The following is an 18,909-nucleotide window of genomic DNA, read 5'->3' as shown; positions in this document are numbered from 1 at the left end:
TTATCGCACAGAGCGGCAGAGCCGGGCTCATCGAGAAGGCAGGAGGGGCTCGCCAGCGTGGCACAGGCGCCGGGCGAGAACCTCCACCCGCCCCGCGGCGGCGTGTCCACGCCTAGAATTCAGCCCCACCCCGGTGCCGCGGGCTGGAGGGGCGTCGGCGCTCAGCGGTGTCCCGTCGGTCACCTTGAACAGCCCCTCCACCTCTCCGGCCTCAGTTTCCCCCGGCTGCAGCGGCCGCGAGGCGCTAGGTGCGAGCCGCTGAGCGCTCCCGGGGCCCCGCCCACCGCGAGCAGCCAATCGGGCGCCGCCGTCCGGGGGGTGTGTCCCGGGGCCGCAGCCTGGGGCCCGGAGGGCGCGCTGGACGGGCGGGGCTTCCGGGTCGGGCCTCGGGACACTCGCCCGCGCGGACCGGGGCGGGGGGCGGGCCGAGGGGCGGCGCGTGTCGCGGGGGCGCGGCTGGCACGGACGCGCGGAGGCGGCGCCGGGCATGGGCCGTGGACGCGGCGGCCCCGCGGCGGGGGTAGCGGGCGGCGGGGACGCAGGCGGCCGCTAGCGCCCTGCCCGGCGCCGCCTCCTTCGGCGTTCGCCCCACGGACCAGCAGGCGGCGGATCGCGGCCCAGGTGCCCGGGGACGGGCGGGCGGGCACGCGCGCGGGGGTCTGCGGGCCGTGCTTTCCCGGTCCCGGGACCCGGAGGGCGGAGGACGGGGGAAGGGCCGAGGGTGGGCGGCGCATGCGCGGGGCCAGGGGTCTCGGGGTCCCAGGGACCTGAGGGCCCGGGGTGCGCGGCTGGGGACCTGAGGGCTAGGAGCGAGGACACACACCGAGGACTCGTGCAAGGGATCCCGGGGCCCAGCAGGGCCTCCCTCCTAGCGCTGGGGGCCTGCCCGGAACCCCAGAGTCCGCGGCTGTCCCTGGGGCTTGGCGCTGCGCGGAGGTCGAGTCTGGGGACCGCAGCGACTCTGGGTCTTCGTGTTGTCCCCTGGGAGGGAGGGCCCACGGGCAGGGACATCGGGGCTTGCCCTTCCCTCGGCGCGGTGGAGCTGGGGCGTCCCCAACTCAGAGGGTGCTTTCCGAGACCTCCAGGGATCCCCGAGGCGAGGAAACCCGGGCCCCGGACAGACCGACCCTGGGTGGGTGCGCCCGGCTGCTGCCGTCGGACGGAGCCGCGCGTGTTTGTTCGTCCAGCTGCGGCCACCTTTGAGGAACGGTTCCCACTTTGTGCCCCAGCGCGGCGGGGCGACCCCGGACAGGCTGTGCTGGGCCGGGTGGCTTCCCTGCGGAAGCCGCGCCACGTCGCTCCCGGTCGGGGCCGCTGCGGGTCGGGCGCCCAGGTCTTTCCGGAGTCCCGCGCTGCGCGGCCCGCGTGGTGCGGGTGAAGCCGGAGGGGCGCGGGGTGGTGCTAGCGGAAGTCCGGAGGGTCGGCTCTGTCCCCTCACGCACCCCAACTAACAGGGCACAACTGCACGCCTGTGCTTTTCTGAAGCCTTTTTTAAAAGTTAAAAGAGAGGAAGTGTGCTCCAAGTGTCAGGATTCTTTCCAAGAAAAACCCACAGTTGTCCAACGGCCTGGGCTTCGTGGGACCTCCGGGGCTGCACGCCCCAGCCGCCCCCGCCGACCCCTGCCAGGAAACCAGGGAGGCCCCTCCTCTCCCAGCCTCCTTGGGATAAGGGTGGCTTGAGGAACTGGGTCAGGGCAAGGACACGGGGTTTTCCTGAGAAGGACCCTGCGACACCCCTGTCGTTGCTGGGCAGGGTCAGGATGACTTTTCTCTTCCAAGGTGAAGAGTTGGGGGGCATCCAGAGAACATAGCATAATCACTTCCTCCTTCACCTTCTTACTGCCAGGCTGAAGCTCAGGGCCCCGTCTGCTCTGTGGACTCACAGTTTGTGGCAAGACAAGCTCAGAACTGAGAAGCTGTCACCACAGGTAAGTAGAAGGTTTAATTTACTGTTTCCAGATGGAAATATTTAAGTGTTTTCAGTGTTTACTGTTGTTGTACTACAGACCAGCAATCTGGGGGTTATTACTTTGTGATGCAAGGTTAGATACATTTTCAGACTGAAAGTAAGATACATGTGCATGGATTCAGCTTTTTTTTTTTTTGAGACGAAGTCTCCCTCGGTCGCCCAGGCTGGAGTGCAGTGGCCTGATCTCAGCTCACAGCAACCTGTGCTGCTGGGGTTCAAGCGATTCTCCTGCCTCAGCCTCCAGAGTAGCTGGGATTACAGGCACCTGCCACCACTCCCAGCTAATTTTTGCAGTTTTAGTAGAGATGGGGTTTCACCATCTTGGCCAGGCTGGTCTTGAACTCCTGACCTCGCGATCCACCTGCCTCAGCCTCCCAAAGTGCTGGGATTACAGGCGTGAGTCGCCGTGCCCAGCCTAGGATTCACTTTTAAGTTCTGAGTTATTGTGTGAGTTTTGCTGGGAACTTCATTGCCTCATGGCAGGCATGTTTTGTGTAATTTAAAACTTGAGAACATTAACTTTGAGAAATGTGCGTGCTTAGCAGACCCTTGGGGTGTCCACACTGACTGGTACCGAGCAGTATACCATCTCTGAGCTGTTTTCATTTTGATTTGAATATTAAGCAGATGGCTTGTTGAGATAGGCCAATGCCAGAACATGGCAAGGATAGGCTGAAGAAACGGCCAGATGATACGAATGTGTGTGGTCACCATCCATGAGAGACCAGGGACACTGGGGCTGATGATGACCTGTTAACTCTGAAGCAAAAGTAAGTTAATTGGCAAGCTGGGTGTGGTGGCTCACTCCTGTAATCCCAGCACTTTGGAAGCCGGAGTGGGCAGATCACTTGAGGCCAGGAATTTGAGACCAGCCTGGCCAACATGGTGAAACCCCATCTCTACAAAAGAAATAGAAAAATTAGCTGGACGTGGTGGCGGACACCTGTAATCCCAGCTACTCAAGAAGCTGAGGCAGGAGAATTGCTTGAGCCTGGGAGGTGAAGGTTTTAGTGAACTGAGATTGTGCCACTGCACTCCAGGATGGGTGACAGGGCAAGACTCCATCTCAAAAACAAATAAATAAAACAAAATTAATTAACCGACAGTAGGAAAAAATGTTTTTTCTTTCTTTTCCCATATCTGTTTTTGTTTTGTTTTGTTTTGTTTGTTTTTTGAGATGGAGTTTTGCTCTTGTCACCCAGGCTGGAGTGCAGTGGCACGATCTTGGCTCACTGCAACCTCTGCCTAACGGGTTCAAGTGATACTCCTGCCTCAGCCTCTCGAGTAGCTGGGATTACAGGTACTCACCACCACACCCAGCTAATTTTTGTAGTTTTAGTAGAGACAGAGTTTCGCCATGCTGGCCAGGCTGTTCTCAAACTCCTGACCTCAGGTGAACTGCCTGCCTTGGCCTCCCAAAGCGCTGGGATTACAGGCGCGAGCCACCGTGCCGGGCCCTTTTCCGACGTCTTAAACACAATGTAAGAGACATGCCACAATCATCAAATACTGCAGTGGTTTTCACTAGCTCCTGTTTATCAAACTTATGAACAGAGTTTTAAAAGTTGTGTATCAGCCAGGCACGGTGGCTCATACCTGTAATCCCAGCACTTTGGGAGGCTGAGGTGGGCAGATGACAAGATCAGGAGTTTGAGACCAGCCTGGCCAATATGGTGAAACCTTGTTTCTACAAAAAATACAAAAATTAGCTGGACATGGTGGCAGGCGCCTGTAGTCCCAGCTACTCAGGAGACTGAGGCAGGAGAATTGCTTGAACCCAGGAGGGAGGTTGCAGTGAGCTGAGATGGTACCACAGCACTCCAGCCTGGGTGACAGAGTGAGACTCCATCTCCAGAAAAAAAAGAAAAATTGTATGTGAGAGAGAGAGAGAACTAGAGAGAGAAGAAAGAGAAAACCTGTCTTCTTTATAAACTATTTTATAACTTTTTATTGATTAGGTTATGAAAAATCTTTCTATGTGGAAAACATTTCTTCATCATTTGAAATGTATATATAATATCCTATTGTGTTTAGATACAATAGTATTTAGCCAATCTCTTTATATATGTGTGTATATTTAATGCAGTCATTCTATAAATATTTACTGAGTAGCTGCTGTGGGCTACTGTCCCCAATGCTGAACAAGACAAGCATGGATCCATGAAACTGATTTTTACACCAGAAATAAAAAGGAAACGTAAAGATAATCCTCATGGTAAAAGATGAAGAACCTATTTTTGCCAGGACATCTTACTCTTTAGTAATTGGTGGTCAGTGTTCATTTTCTTGCGTGCTGTTTTGGAGAGTCTGTTTTTGTAATAAATATTTAAGTAGCCCAGGCACAGTGGCTCACGCCTGTGATTTCAGCACTTTGTGAGGCCGAAGGGGATGGATTGCTTGAGCCCAGGAGTTCAGGACCAGCCTGGGCAACCTGGCGAAACCCCGCCTCTGCTAAAAATACAAAAATTATCTGGGTGTAGTGGCGTGTGCCTGTGGCCCCATCTACTTGGGAGGCTGAGGTGGGAGGATCCCTTGAGCCTGGGAAGTGGAGGTTGCAGTGACTGAGATGGCACCACTGCACTCCAGCCTGGGTGACAGAGTGAGACCTGGTCTCAAAAAATAAATAAATATTTATGTAGTCATCATTAGGCAGTCTTTTAAATTTTATTTATTTACTTATTTTTGAGACAGAATCTCACTGTGTCACCTAGGCTAGAGCACAGGTGCGTGATAATGGCCTGATGCAGCCTCGACCTCCCTGGGCTCTGGCGATCCTCCCACCTCAGCCTCCCAAGCAGCTAGGACCACAGGCACACGCCACCATGCCTGACTAATTTTTGTATTTTTTGCAGAGACGGGGTCTTGCTATGTTGTTCAGGCCTGTCTCAAACTCCTGGGCTCAAGCCATCCTCCTGCCTCAGCCTCCCATAGGGCTGGGACTACAGCCATGAACCATTGCACCCGGCCTAAGTGGTCTTTTTTTTAAAAAAAAAAAAAAAAAACCACAATAATTTTAAAATATTTATTTGCTCAGTATAAATATATTTGAAATGTGCCAATTTTTTTTTTGTTGTTGTTTGTTTGTTTTCTCTCTTGGTTTCTGTGTGTGCATGGATATATATATATACATATATATATATTTTTTTTTTTCTTTTTTTTTTTTTTGAGGCAGAGTCTCGCTCTGTTGCCCGGACTGGAGTGCAGTGGCCGGATCTCAGCTCACTGCAAGCTCCGCCTCTCAGGTTTACGCCATTCTCCTGCCTCAGCCTCCCGAGTAGCTGGGACTACAGGCGCCCGCCACCTCGCCCGGCTAGTTTTTGTATTTTTAGTAGAGACGGGGTTTCACCGTGTTAGCCAGGATGGTCTCGATCTCCTGACCTCGTGATCCGCCCGTCTTGGCCTCCCAAAGTGCTGGGATTACAGGCTTGAGCCACCGCGCTCGGCCCATGGATATATTTTTAATGGCAAATAGGACGAGTGTCTTCACTTCCAAGCAGCCAGTGTTTTTCTTTAATGTTTGTACTAATTTTGTTACATTGCAGTTAGAGGTTGTGGCCTGTCTGATTTCTGCTTTTTTGGAACTTGAGAATCGCTGTTTTTGTTTGTTTTTGGTAGCTTGGCGTAGAGTCCATTTTTCTTTTTCTTTTTCTTTTCTTTTTTTTTTTTTTTTTTGAGATGGAGTTTAGCTCTTGTTGCCCAGGCTGGCGTGCAGTGGTGCAATCTCAGCTCACTGCAACCTCCGCCTTCCGGGTTCAAGTGCTTCTCCTGCCTCAGCCTCCCAAGTAGCTGGGATTACAGGTGCATGCCACCACGCCCGGCTAATGTTTGTATTTTTAGTAGAAACAGGGTTTTGCCATGTTGGCCAGGCTGGTCTTGAACTCCTGACCTCAGGTGATCCACCTGCCTTGGCCTCCCAAAGTGCTGGGATTACAGGTGTGAGCCACTGTGCCCAGCTCTAGATACTTTTTTAAAAGGTATGGTTTTTTATTATGGGGTAGAAATGTGCTATGTCTTATGAACTGCATAGAATAAGCTAGATCACCTTTAAGGCTGTGTGGTTAGGGAAACTTGGGCACAAAATTTACATTTCCAGCTTGGTGATAAGATGAGTTTAAGGTAAGAATCAAACAGGAAAAAGCCTTAGCTGTTCCAGTGGCCCATGTTTAAAAGAATGTGTTTCTTTTTCCAAGTATTTCTGCCGCTTGCATGCACTGAGCTTCTATGGAAAGGAGCACCATGCAGGCACATTTTCCAGACAGGACCTAGATTTGCTTGTTACCCAGAGGTGTGTGCACTCTTTGCTTTTAGGATATTTAATTCGTGTCTTTTAATAGTGATATTATGGTGTCTTGAAAGTTTATGCATTTGAAAAGAAAATAACTTACTCCTTGCTAGGTCTCACCCTGTCATGGTTATCTTTGCAGCTAAGCTGCATTTGTTTTGAGGCTCACATATGGTAAAAGTGGTTGAAAATTTGGAAATTTTGCTTTGTATCAGCAAAGCAGCTTGATATAGTGGAAAAGGTATTAGGTCATTAATCATGAGATTTGGATTCTGGCCCCTTAGCTGCTGCCTGCCAGGCCTAGAGACCTGTGTTCCCTTCTTTAAACTGCTGTTTTCTCATCAGAAAATGAAGTTCCTCTCCATGCTACCTCTCTGAAGGGCTTGTGAAGCTCAAAGCGGTGGCTTAAAAAACTGCCCATCTCAGGAGGTGTCTTAAGAAGGAGGACATACTGCTGGCTCCTGCATTTCTTACTTAGCCAGGTCTGATACCTGTATTGTTTTCACTCTGGCCATTTTAGGATTTTTCAAAGGCTTTTAGAAAGCAACATACTACCATCCCCCCTTATACACCAAAATTGTTTTTCATTTTGGAATATACAACTAAGAGTTCTCCACCAGTACAATAAAGTTGTTACAAGTGGTTCTTATGTGTTTTTTTTTTTGTTTGTTTGTTTCGTTTTTTTCTTTTTTTTTCGGACAGAGTCTTGCTCTGTCACCCAGGCTGGAGTGCAGTGGCACAATCTTGGCTCACTGCAACCTCCGCCTCCCAGGTTCAGGCAATTCTCCTGCCTCAGCCTCCCAAGTAGCTGGCACTATAGGCACCTGCCACCATGCCCAGCTAATTTTGTATTTTTAGTAGAGATGGGGTTTCACCATGTTGGCCAGTCTGGTTTTGAACTCCTGACCTCAGGTGATCCACCCACTTCAGCCTCCCAGAGTCTCGGGATTACAGGCGTGAGCCACCGCACCCGGCCTCCTGTGTGTTTTGAAGGTGATTGTGACCTCAGATTTTGGTGGGGCTACACCTTGCATTTGCTTTTACTCCAACTCCATGGCATACCTGAACCAGGCTTCTTCATCTTGAAGAGGGATCTGCTGAAATGCAGGCCCAGTGACTCTCCCTGTGCCCGGACCCAGTTCCATCAAACCATGGCCCGGTGCTGCCTGCACCCTGGTTCTTGGTTAGTCTGACTGTCCACACTGAGTCTAATTCCTTGAGGGCAGAGAGACTGTCTTATTTATTTCTGCCCTGCTAAACCTATAAACTGAGTAGGTACTTGTAAATGTTCATGGAATAAGTACATGATTAACAGGATTTAATTCTAGAAGAATGTATTGATGGGCCTCTGTGGTCACCACAGTACTGAGATGTGTGTGGGAGCTGGCTGGATGGGGGGGCACCTAAACAGGAGTGCAGACAGCAGCACCTACAGATGGTGGCCCGCTCCATCCCACCGCAGCAAAATTGCCCCAGGCCCCTGCAGCTTCCCCCACACCTAGACTGAGAGAGCTCTTTTTCCTTCTGTACTGACGGGGTGTTCCCTCCAGATGTCCAATATGTACTTCCTATTACAACGGTGTTAGGAAGGTGAGGGCTGCCACTGAAATGGTCCTCTTCGTAATCACCACTAGGTTTGGTGTATATTATGGATTAAATATAATTTTTATAAGATGGCCTGAGGATCTATTTAGATAAAATCCTCTTTCTTTCTGTAAGATCATGGATTTAAATTCCAAACAACTGACTTCATAGGGAAGCGATATGGCGAAAGGGAAGTGAGTTGGGCAGCACTGATATTTAACAAGGTGAGGGTCCTTCTCCCGCTGTGATTGTGAAGCTAAAATATTCCCAGGAGAAATTAGAGAAAACTCAGATGAAATATCGTTTGTGTTCTGGGAGGCAGGACTCGTCGAACTGCTTTTATTTTGCTCCATTTTAAGAGATTTGCAGATAAAGAGGAGTGAAGATTTCTATTCAGATTTACTTGCTTTATACTTTTAACTTATAGACCACAAGCCAGCCTTCGAAAGAGCATCATTTTGAATACTAAGAGTTAGGAAGGCAAATACAGGACTAATGGCTTCCAAGATTATGAGCTTCATGGAATGGTTTGAGATGAGGCTGTAGTAAGCAGAATGTTGAAGCTCCCCCACCCTTTTCATTTTTCATTTTTAAGAGTGAGCGAGGCCAGGCGTGGAGGCTCATACGTGTAATCCCAGCACTTTGGGAGGCCAAGGTGGGCGGATCACAAGATCAGGAGTTTGAGACCAGCCTGGCCATCATGGTGAAACCCTGTCTCTACTAAAAATACAAAAATTAGCCAGGCGTGGTGTCAGGTGCTTGTAATCCCAGTTACTCAGGAGGCTGAGGCAGGAACATTGCTTGAACCCAGGAGGCGGAGGTTGCAGTGAGCTGAGATCGCACCACTACACATCTCAGACAAAAAAAGAGTGAGTGAGGCCTCAAGTTTTTTTGCATCTATTTGTAACTGAATATGTCTGTGGTTATGTGATAACCACACCAAGGTGACAAATTGCCAAGTTTCAGTAAAAGAGACCCAGTTATTTAGAGGTTGACACGTGGATATGTCCCTTTCTAAGAAGTTCATCGTCAGCTTTATGTGAGTATTTAAATGCATGTTTATAATTCAGCAATATGGCTTGTAAAATACAGATTGTCCAATCAAGTGACATGCAATTCTTGATCTGAAACAAGTTTTCTTCTATTATCTGTGGAAGAAATGGTTATAGGGATGTTTAAATGGGATGAATTTTTTGAAGCATTTTCAGGCAGCTTTCCACATGGAATAAAATAACATCGAGTGGGCTGCTAACATGAGGAACATATTGCCTTCTGCCTAGGATTATGAGTAAATTTGATAATTCTAGATTGCAGTCTTATTTTAGCTCATTTTATGAGACAGCTTGATAACTGGGGTAGTGTCTCTTTTTTTGCAGGGGGGTGGGATTGGAGCTGGAGTCTCACTCTGCTGCCCAGGCTGGAGTGCACTGGCGTAGTCTCAGCTTACTGCAACCTCGGCCTCCCAGGTTCCAGTGATTCTCCTACCTCAGCCTCCTGAGTAGCTGGGATTACAGGCATGTGCCACCACACACTGCTAATTTTTGTATTTTTAGTAGAGATGGGCTTTCACCATGTTGGCTGGGCTGGTCTCAAACTCCTGACCTGAAGTGATCCGCGAGTGATCCGCCCGCCTCAGCCACCTAAAGTGCTGGGATTACAGGCATGAGCCACCACACCCGGCTTCTGTTTTTCTATCTGTGCATTGTGGATGAAATTAACACAAATGATGTTTAAAGAAAAAAAATGTTCAGAGAAGTTAGAAATTTGCTTTAAATTGGAATCATCTCTGAGTATGTGAAAGATATTTGTAACAGAAACAAACAGGGCGGTATTTGACCTGCTTGACAGTGTCCTTGGACTTTACAATTTGTGAAGCAGAGTATTTTGCTTGAGCAGGTACAATTGTCTTTTTCTTCCCCCCACTTTGACACATGTTACAGAACCTGCCACCAGATACAGGCAAAGGAGCGTGGGCTTCCCATCTCTGTGCGGCTCCCCTGTGATTCACAAGCAAGCAATCAGAAGTGCACAAAAGTTGAGAACGCGATTTTCATTCTCTTCTTTCCTTAGAAAAACTCACTTTGTTGAGAGCCTTTTCCAGAAAGGAAGGCACTCTATTGTTGTAATTTTCAAATCATAAAAATAAGCCTAATCAGCTGGGCGCGGTGGCTCAAGCCTGTAATCCCAGCACTTTGGGAGGCCGAGATGGGCAGATCACAAGGTCAGGAGATCGAGACCATCCTGGCTAACACAGTGAAACCCCGTCTCTACTAAAAAATACAAAAAAAGGCTGGGCGCGGTGGCTCACGCCTGTAATCCCAGCACTTTGGGAGGCCGAGGCGGGCGGATCAGGAGGTCAGGAGATCGAGACCATCCTGGCTAACACAGTGAAACCCCGTCTCTACTGAAAAAAAAATTAGCCGGGCGTGGTGGCGGGTGCCTGTAGTCCCAGCTACTCGGGAGGCTGAGGCAGGAGAATGGCGTGAACCTGGGAGGCAGAGCTTGTAGTGAGCCGAGATCGCGCCACTGCACTCCAGCCTGGGCGACATAGCGAGACTCCATCTCAAAAAAAAATAAAATACAAAATAAAAAATACAAAAAAATACAAAAAAAAAAACTAGCCAGACGAGGTGGCAGGTGTCTGTAGTCCCAGCTACTCGGGAGGCTGAGGCAGGAGAATGGCGTGAACCCGGGAGGCGGAGTTTGCAGTAAGCTGAGATCCGGCCACTGCACTCCAGCCTGGGCGACAGAGCGAGACTCCGTCTCAAAAAAAAAAAAAAATAAAATAAGCCTAATCTAGTCTATTCAGCGAGGTGTTCTGAAAGAGGGAATTTTTTTTTTTTTAAGTTCAATTATGTGAAGATCTTGAAGGCGGGACTCAAGGGAGAGTGCTATGCTGGGACGAAGGCTTTGGAAAATGAGAGGCATGAAGGGGAGAGGGTATTTAAATGTGTCTGAAGCCAAGGATCCTTGAGAGAAAAAGCTGGCACTAACAGGGTTCGACAAGTGATGACTAATGACACCGAGGGTGGGTTGTGGGTGCCTAGTGAATTCCTCCAAAGCCAAGATAGAGGATTTCAGACCCAGGGAAGAAGGGAAGAAAGTGTGTACACCCGGAAGTACTGTAGGGACAGAGATTCTGATCACAAGCTGTGAATGGAAGATGCCAACCACCACTGTAGCAGCCTGAAAACCACCGTTTGGAACCGCCAGTGAAGAGCTGGGAAGTGTGGATCCAGGGCTGATGCACTGAACCCAGAGGAGCAGGTTCCCATTCCCAGCTAAGGATGGCAGTCGGCGGGGATCCTTCCAGGAGAAAGTTGTAAGTGGAAGCTTTCAATTCAGAGCAGTAGCAATGCCTTCAAAGTCCCAGGCTTCACGTGGGAACAGAGAAATGTGAAGAGTATTTAGCAGAGTGCCAATATAAGAAATCTGTGTCGGTGTTTGTTTGTTTGTTTGTTTGTTTTTGAGATGAAGTCTTGCTCTGTCACTGCAATCTCTGCCTCCTGGGTTCAAGGTAATACACCACACCCGGCTAATTTTTTGTATTTTTAGTAGAGATAGGGTTTCCCCATATTGGCCAGGCTGGTCTCAAACTCCTGACCTCATGATCCGACCGCTGCACCTCCCAAACTGCTGGGATTACAGGCGTGAGCCACCGCACCCGGCCCAATATCGTATTTTTATTTATTTATGTATAGACAGAGTCTCACTCTGTTGCCAGGCTGGAGTGCAGTGGCGCGATCTCAGCTCACTGCAACCTCCACCTCTCGGGCTCAAGCAATCCTCCCACCTCAGCCTCCTGAGTAGCAGGGACTACAGGTGTGCGTTACCACACCCAACTAGATTTTGTGTTTTTTGTAGAGATGGGGTTTAGCCATGTTCAGCTCGTCTCAAACTCCTGGGCTCAAGTGATCTGCCTGCCTCAGCCTCCCAAAGTCCTGGGATTACAGGTGTGATTCATCATGTCCAGCCCAGTATTTTTCTTTCACTCTGGAAACCAGAAATTATTGGCTTTTTTGCCCTGCTGCATTCTCTTTACTTAGATGAATCTAGTAAGGTTAGCTATTAGTGTCTAGGTCAGAAGTCTAAGTGAAAGTGAATATTTAACCACACTTAAGCACAGCTGATGATTTTTAATACTAATAGAGGTGTAAGACTTAAAAGAAACAAGAACCCAGATGGAAAACATGGCCATGGATGCAGAGAAAACTATGGCAGCTTCCATGGACTCATAAAATAGAGCTCAAAACCTAGGAAGTGGACCGAGACTTTTTTTGGAATGAATGAATTCAAATGTGGGCTTTCTTAGTAGGTTAAATCATATTCTAGAAGGGATTTCAGAAGGATGTATGCCCAATTATGGTATCAGGTCTGCTGTAGACTCTTCAAGGAGGAAGCCTCTGAAAGACAAGAAGGAACAATTAAAAATTAGAACTCAGGTGAGTGGATCGCAAGGTCAAGAGATTGAGACCATCCTGGCCAACATGGTGAAACCCTGTCTCTGCTAAAAATACAAAATTTAGCTGGGCATGGTGTGGCTGTAATCGCAGCTACTCAGAAGGCTGAGGCAGGAGAATCGCTTAAGCCCAGGAGGCAGAGGCTGCAGTGAGCCGACATTGCACCACTGCACTCCAGCCTGGCAACAGCGAGACTCGGACTCAAAATAATAATAAATAAATAAATAAAAGTAGAACTCAGAAAAGGAATTAATTTCTTCCGAGAGACAAAAAGATGAGATTCTAGCCTAAGGTGTAACACATCCATCCACCAAGTATCATTTTTATACACATGACGTTAAATCACCGCAGGCCCAGGCGAGCAGACGTGGACTTTCCCACTGTGCGTGTGTGCTTTCCTCGGAGCCCTCAGCGGCGTTCCCTTTTCCGTGCTAGCATTCAATCCCTTTGCTTTTCTGGATGACCCCAGCCCCTCTGGCTCCACAAGGCCCCCTGCACATCACCATCACCCTTGTGAGCTTCAAACCTGTCACCCACCCGCCTTCCAGATGTCACCTGGGCCCTCCCAGAGGTCCTCGCGCTCAGTGTGTCTGATTCTGAGCTGTCCTGCGTTTTCCCCTCCCCTGACCCTGGCGACCCTTTTCGGTCTCAGTTGCCAGCCTCCTGCTAGGGCTGGGGCAGGGTCCTGACCCACCCCTTAGCAGCTCTCAGATGTGCATGGGTTTTTCAGCTGGCCTGTGGCTCAGTTTCCCTCAGCTGCAAGAGGGGTGCATACTAGTGTTTCTCTGGATTGCTGCACCTGGCAGGTAGTGTGGGCTTGGTAGGTGCTACCTTGCTTATCATTGCCTCTTCCATCTTAATGTTGTCCCGTCCATCCCATGTTTATGGGATGAGAGGTTGATAGAAGGGCACGGCCCTGACATTCCAAGGACCAACCGACACGCTTTCTACACAAGCCCCTTCCAGTTCTTCTCATGAACTAGGCGTGCCAGAGACACACTCCCTTACCCTCATACCCTGCCGCACCCCCATGACCTCTACCTTTGAGACCTCAGCTTAAACTCACTCTTAGGAAGGCTCCCTGAACCACCTGCCAGGGTTGTATGCTGAGGCAGGTTCTTGTAACACCTGGTGCTTTTCCTCCAATGCACTCAGGCAGTGTTTATTCAGGTGGTAGCTTGGTGACAGTGGCTCTCCCCGAGACCCCGCCAGGCCAGAATCCTTGGCTCATCACTCATGGTTGAACCCAGAGCCTCAGCCTGTGGTAATTTAATGTCATGTGTATAAAAATGATACCTGGTGGATGGATGTGTTACACCTTAGGCTAGAATCTTATCTTTTTGTCTCTCGGAAGAAATTAATTCCTTTTCTGAGTTCTACTTTTATTTATTTATTTATTATTTTTGAGTCGGAGTCTTGCTGTTGCCAGGCTGGAGTGCAGTGGTGCAATGTCGGCTCACTGCAGCCTCTGCCTCCCGGGTTTAAGCGATTCTCCTGCCTCAGCCTTCTGAGTAGCTCACGGTTGAACCGGCAAGGTAGGTGCTTCAGGACTGGCTGTGGGAGCCTGCGACTCCTGCTGGGCACCCACCACTTGAGATTCCTCAAGTCTTAAATGCCACCTCCTTCCTGAAGCCTTCCTTGCTGTTTCCCCAAACTAGAGGCAGGAGTTTTGTCCTTCAGACACCCTATAGCATTTGAGTCACTCTGATTTGATGAGTTCTGCCTTCACTTGAGCAGCTATTAGGGGCATTTGTCAGTCATTCATTCCTGAGTTCATTTATTCAGCAAATATTTACTGAGCACCTACTGCATGCCATGCGCTGTCCTGCCATGTAAAACAGTGGGCACGATTCCCTGCTACTACCAACCACGGCCTCACATAACTGGCAGACTCCCAGCTTGAAGGAGAGGCACGGAGGGAAACTGAGGGCAGCCCACAGCGTGGAAAGAGCGGGGACAGAGGGTCACGGGGGTCACCGGGGCGTGTGTGCTGCATCTACCAGTGAACGGAACCTGCGGCTCCAGATGTGGTTGTCTTTAAACTTCGGAATTTCCTTTCACTGAAGAACCAATTCCAGGGCCGGGTGCGGTGGCTCACGCCTGTAATCCCAGCACTTTGGGAGGCCGAGGCGGGCGGATCATGAGGTCAGGAGATCGAGACCATCCTGGCTAACACGGTGAAACCCCGTCTCTACTAAAAAATGCAAAAAACTAGCCGGGCGAGGTGGCGGGTGCCTGTAGTCCCAGCTACTTGGGAGGCTGAGGCAGGAGAATGGCGTGAACCCGGGAGGCGGAGCTTGCAGTGAACTGAGATCCAGCCACTGCACTCCAGCCTGGGCGACAGAGCAAGACTCCACCTCAAAAAAAAAAAAAAAAAAAAAAGAACAAAGTCCAGAGAGAGGAAAGAGTGAATACAAATTATCCAAGAAACTTGAGAGCTCATTTTAGTTCTCCTGATTATGATCTTAAAGGCATTAAGTGCTCAAGTTAAACTCCTTTTGACCCACATAGGTTAGCAGAATTTAAATCCTAGGTGATTATTAACTCTAATCATGCATCTAATGACCTGTATTGAAGACACACTGCCTGCTTAGTTGTGGCCTCAGCCTTTGCTCTGTCACTGCTGGTTCCAGCCTGAAAAGCAGATGAGCCCTCACGGCCACAATTCCACCACAGTCACATAAGCGGGACAGTGGCTCCCTGAAAACCAGCCGTGGAGCAAGAAGAGCAGGCTCCTGGCTGTTGCGAGCTTGACTCCATTTGGTCTGATAGAAATGAGAGGTAGATGATTCCCTAGACAAATGCAGGCCTTTCTCGAAGCCCCTTTCCCAGGGTGATGTGACATGAGTGGTCTGTGCCTTCCAGGGCAGCCAGGTCCTGCTTTGCCCAGCCAGGGCGGTGGGGAGGGAGACAGCCGCATCCTGCCCGGGGCTCCTGGGCCCCGCTACATCAGATGGGAGCAGGGCTGGCTCCCTGATGTCCTTGGAGAAGTTGTCCACACTGCCTTCCCCTGTGGGAGTGACGACGATGTGTCCTGCCAGCCTTGCATGGCTGACTCCCCACTCTATTAATTCCCAAGAAATCAGGCCGTGGAGGTGGGTTTGAGGGTTGTATTGGTGTTTTTTAAAGTCGGGTTGGCCGAGTGCAGTGGTTCACACTTGTAATCCCAGCACTTTGGGAGGCTGAGGCGGGCGGATTACATGAGGTCAAGAGTTTAAGACCAGCCTGGCCACCATGGTGAAACCCTGTCTGTACTAAAACTACAAAAAAATTAGCTGGGCGTAGTGGTGGGCGCCTGTAATCCCAGCTACTCAGGAGGCTGAGACAGAGAACCTCTTGAACTAGGGAGGTTTCAGTGAGCCGAGATCGTGCCACTCCAGCCTGGGTGACAAGAGTGTGATTCTACCTCAAAATAAATAAATAAATAAAGTCGGGTTTATTAAGATATAATTTACATACAGTAAAATTCTTTTTTTTTTTTTTTTTTTTTTGAGACGGAGTCTCGCTCTTGCCCACGCTAGAGTGCAATGGCACAATCTTGGCTCACTGCAACCTCCACCTCCTGGGTTCAAGCGATTCTCCTGCCTCAGCCTCTCGAGTAGCTGGGACTATAGGTATGCGCCACAATGCTGAGCTAATTTTTGTATTTTTAGTAGAGATGGGGTTTCGCCATGTTGGCCAGGTTGGTCTCGAACTCCTGACCTCAGGTGATCCACCCACCTTGGCCTCCCAAAGTGCTGGGATTATAGGTGTGAGCCGGGAGGCGGAGCTTGCAGTGAACTGAGATCCAGCCTAAAATTCTTTTTTTCAGGCATACAGTTTTACAAGTTTTGAAAATACGCAGTCCCGTCTCCTGGCCATTCTCAGCTGCCAGGACTTGTGTGCATTCCCTGGCTTGCAGCCGCACAGGTAGAGTCCTCTTGCGTCTGATCTCTGACCTCGCCTTCACCACCTCACTCCTGCCATTTCTTTTGCTGCATCTTTCTGACTCCAGCCAGAGAAAGTTCTCTGCTTTTAAGAGCTCAGGTGATCAGACTGGGCCCACCTGGATCACCCAGGGTGTTCTCCCCTCCCAGAGCCTGTACCCTCTCCTGTGTCCCAGGGCTGCTATAACAAAGTACCATGAACTGGGTAGCTTCAACAACAGGCATTTATTCCCTCTTCAGGAGGACAGCAGTTCCCAATCAAGGCATCAGTACAGCCACACTCCCTCCAAAGGCTCTGGTAGCCTTCTTCCTTGCCTTTCCTGGCTTCCGGTTGTGGCTGTCAGTTGTTGGCTCTCCTTGGCTTGTGGCCACATCCCTCCAAGCTCTGCCTTCGTCTTCATGTGGCCTGCTCCCTGTGTGTCTGAGTCTGGATCCAAGTTTCCTTTTGATAAGGGCACCAGTCATATTGGCTTAGGGCCCAACCCACTCCATGACCTCATCTCAACTGCTCACATCTGCAGTGACCCTGTTTCCAAATAAGCTCATAATCTGAAGTATGGGGAGGGGTAGGGCTTCAACACATCTTTTTTGAGGGGACACAAGTCGACCCACAGCAGTACCCTCTGTTAAATCTGTAGAGCTCCTTTTGCACATAGGGTAACACATCCACCAGCCCCAGGACTGGGGAGTGGACATCTTTGGGGGCCATGGTCTGGCTTCCACACGAGGAAGTCCACAGTCTAGTAGCAACTCACACTTGCTCAGGGAAGTGTGATGCATGGAGGTAACTGAGTGTGGTCTGTTCATGCTCAAATGTGAGAAGCTGGTCAGCATCCAGCTGTGTCAATCAAGGATGGCTCTGTAACAACCAGGATGAGCAGCCGTGCCTAGTTGCCCGGGACGTTAGGCAGCTGGCGTAGGGCTGGAGTGCTGGCCTCATGTCGTGGGTGAGTGTGTAGGGGAGTGATACGTCTGACAGGCAGCGTGTGAGTGGCTGAGTGTGGCAGCTGCCTCCTTTTCCCTGCATTAGGATGGTGTTGGGGGGAAAGCCGTGATCATGGCTGCCCAGGGTCCAAGTGAGTGGAAGGGTGCTGGGAGTACTGGGAGGCAGCGGGCCTCATGGGACCATCACAGCTTGGTGCCCTGTTTATAGGTGGGAAGGCTGTCATGACTGCACCCCATTCCCCCTGCCCCCTGTGCAAAGACCCTCCCTGAACACCTTATTTATACTTTCAGCCCTTCCCTCTACCTGTCACCATGTAGTACATGCTTTCTTCTTCTTTTTTTTTTTTTTTGAGACAGAGTCTTACTCTGTCACCCATGCTGGAGTGCGGTGGTGCAATCTCGGCTCACTGCAACCTCTACCTCCTGGGTACAAGCCATTCTCCTGCCTCAGCCTCCTGAGTAGCTGGGATTACAGGCGCCCACCGCCATGCCTGGCTAATTTTTGTATTCTTAGTAGAGGTGGGGTTTCACTATGTTGGCTAAGCTGGTCTTGAACTCCTGACCTCAGGTGATCCACTGGCCTCGGCCTCCCAAAGTGCTGGGATTACAGGCGCGAGCCACCGCGCCCGGCCGGCACATGCTTTTGTGATTTGTCTGTTTTCCACCTGTCTCCCCTCCCTAGAATGGCGGCTCCATGACAACAGAGATGTTTCTCTGTTTTCTCCCCGGCTACACCCTCAGCTGCTAGAAGGTGGCCCAGCATAGGAGGTATTTAATGAAGCCTTCCTCTCCACTTAAATCTGTACTCTTGTGCTTATTACAAGGTGACAGTTTTCTGTTTGAAAATTGTATTAGTGTTGTAATGAGAAAGTTATTTGGGTAATGTTGTCTGAATATGAGGAAAACATTAAGGATAGAAATGTAATTGTTTTCCTATTCCAGTCTATGGATTTTATTTATTTATTTATTTACTTTATTTATTATTATTATTATTATTTGAGACTGAGTCTCGCTTTATCGCCCAGGCTAGAGTGCAGTGGCACAATCTCGGCTCACTGCCAGCTCCGCCTCCTGGGTTCACACCATTCTCCTGCCTCAGCCTCCTGAGTAGCTGGGACTACAGGCACCCGCCACCACGCTTGGCTAATTTTTTGTATTTTTAATAGAGACAGGGTTTCACCGTCTTAGCCAGGATGGTCTCGATCTCCTGACCTCGTGATCCGCCTGCCTCGGCCTCCCAAAGTGCTGGGATTATAGGTGTGAGCCACCACGCCTGGTCAGATTTTATTGAAGTTTACAGAATTACTTCTTTGTAGCCATGGAAGTAAAAAAAATAATGAGACAAGTAGCTATTTCAAAATGTAGGGCTGATAAATTTGGGATGGTTTGAGAATGTTAAGATGGGGAACTCCATTTCTTTTTTTAAATTTTCATTTGTTTATTTATTTTTTTGAGACAGAGTTTCACTCTGTTGCCCAGGCTGGAGTGCAGTGGCGTAATCTCAGCTCACTGCAACCTCCACCTCCTGGTCATAAATGATTCTCCCACATCAGCCTCCCGAGAAACTGGGACTACAGGTGCCCACCACCATACCTGGCTAGTTTTTGTGTTTTTAGTAGAGATGGGATTTCATCATATTGGCCAGGCTGGCCTCGAACTCCTGACCTCAGGTGATCCTCCCGCCTTGGCCTCCCAAAGTGGTGGGATTACATGTGTGAGCCACCGCACCCAGCCAGGAAACTC

General features: G+C 49.8%; 1 protein-coding gene across 3 annotated transcripts in view; it reads left to right on the top strand.

The window, feature by feature from the left end:
* The first annotated feature begins 504 nt into the window (after nt 1–504).
* Nucleotides 505–18,909, top strand: part of PPARA (peroxisome proliferator activated receptor alpha) — a 103,069-nt gene continuing 84,664 nt past the window's right edge. Inside the window, exons 1-2 of one of the 3 annotated variants that reach the window (XM_030915028.1) lie at nt 505–621; nt 1,847–1,928. The gene's annotated coding sequence lies outside the window, so the exon portion shown is untranslated. Of the gene's footprint in view, nt 622–979; nt 1,133–1,846; nt 1,929–2,624; nt 2,740–18,909 lie in introns of those variants that run through there. The other 2 variants (XM_030915029.1, XM_030915031.1) reach the window with 2 other exon arrangements.

Source organism: Rhinopithecus roxellana, chromosome 13 (assembly GCF_007565055.1).
Source record: "Rhinopithecus roxellana isolate Shanxi Qingling chromosome 13, ASM756505v1, whole genome shotgun sequence".
NCBI lineage: Eukaryota > Metazoa > Chordata > Mammalia > Primates > Cercopithecidae > Rhinopithecus > Rhinopithecus roxellana.
This window is presented reverse-complemented; position numbering and strand designations above follow the sequence as displayed.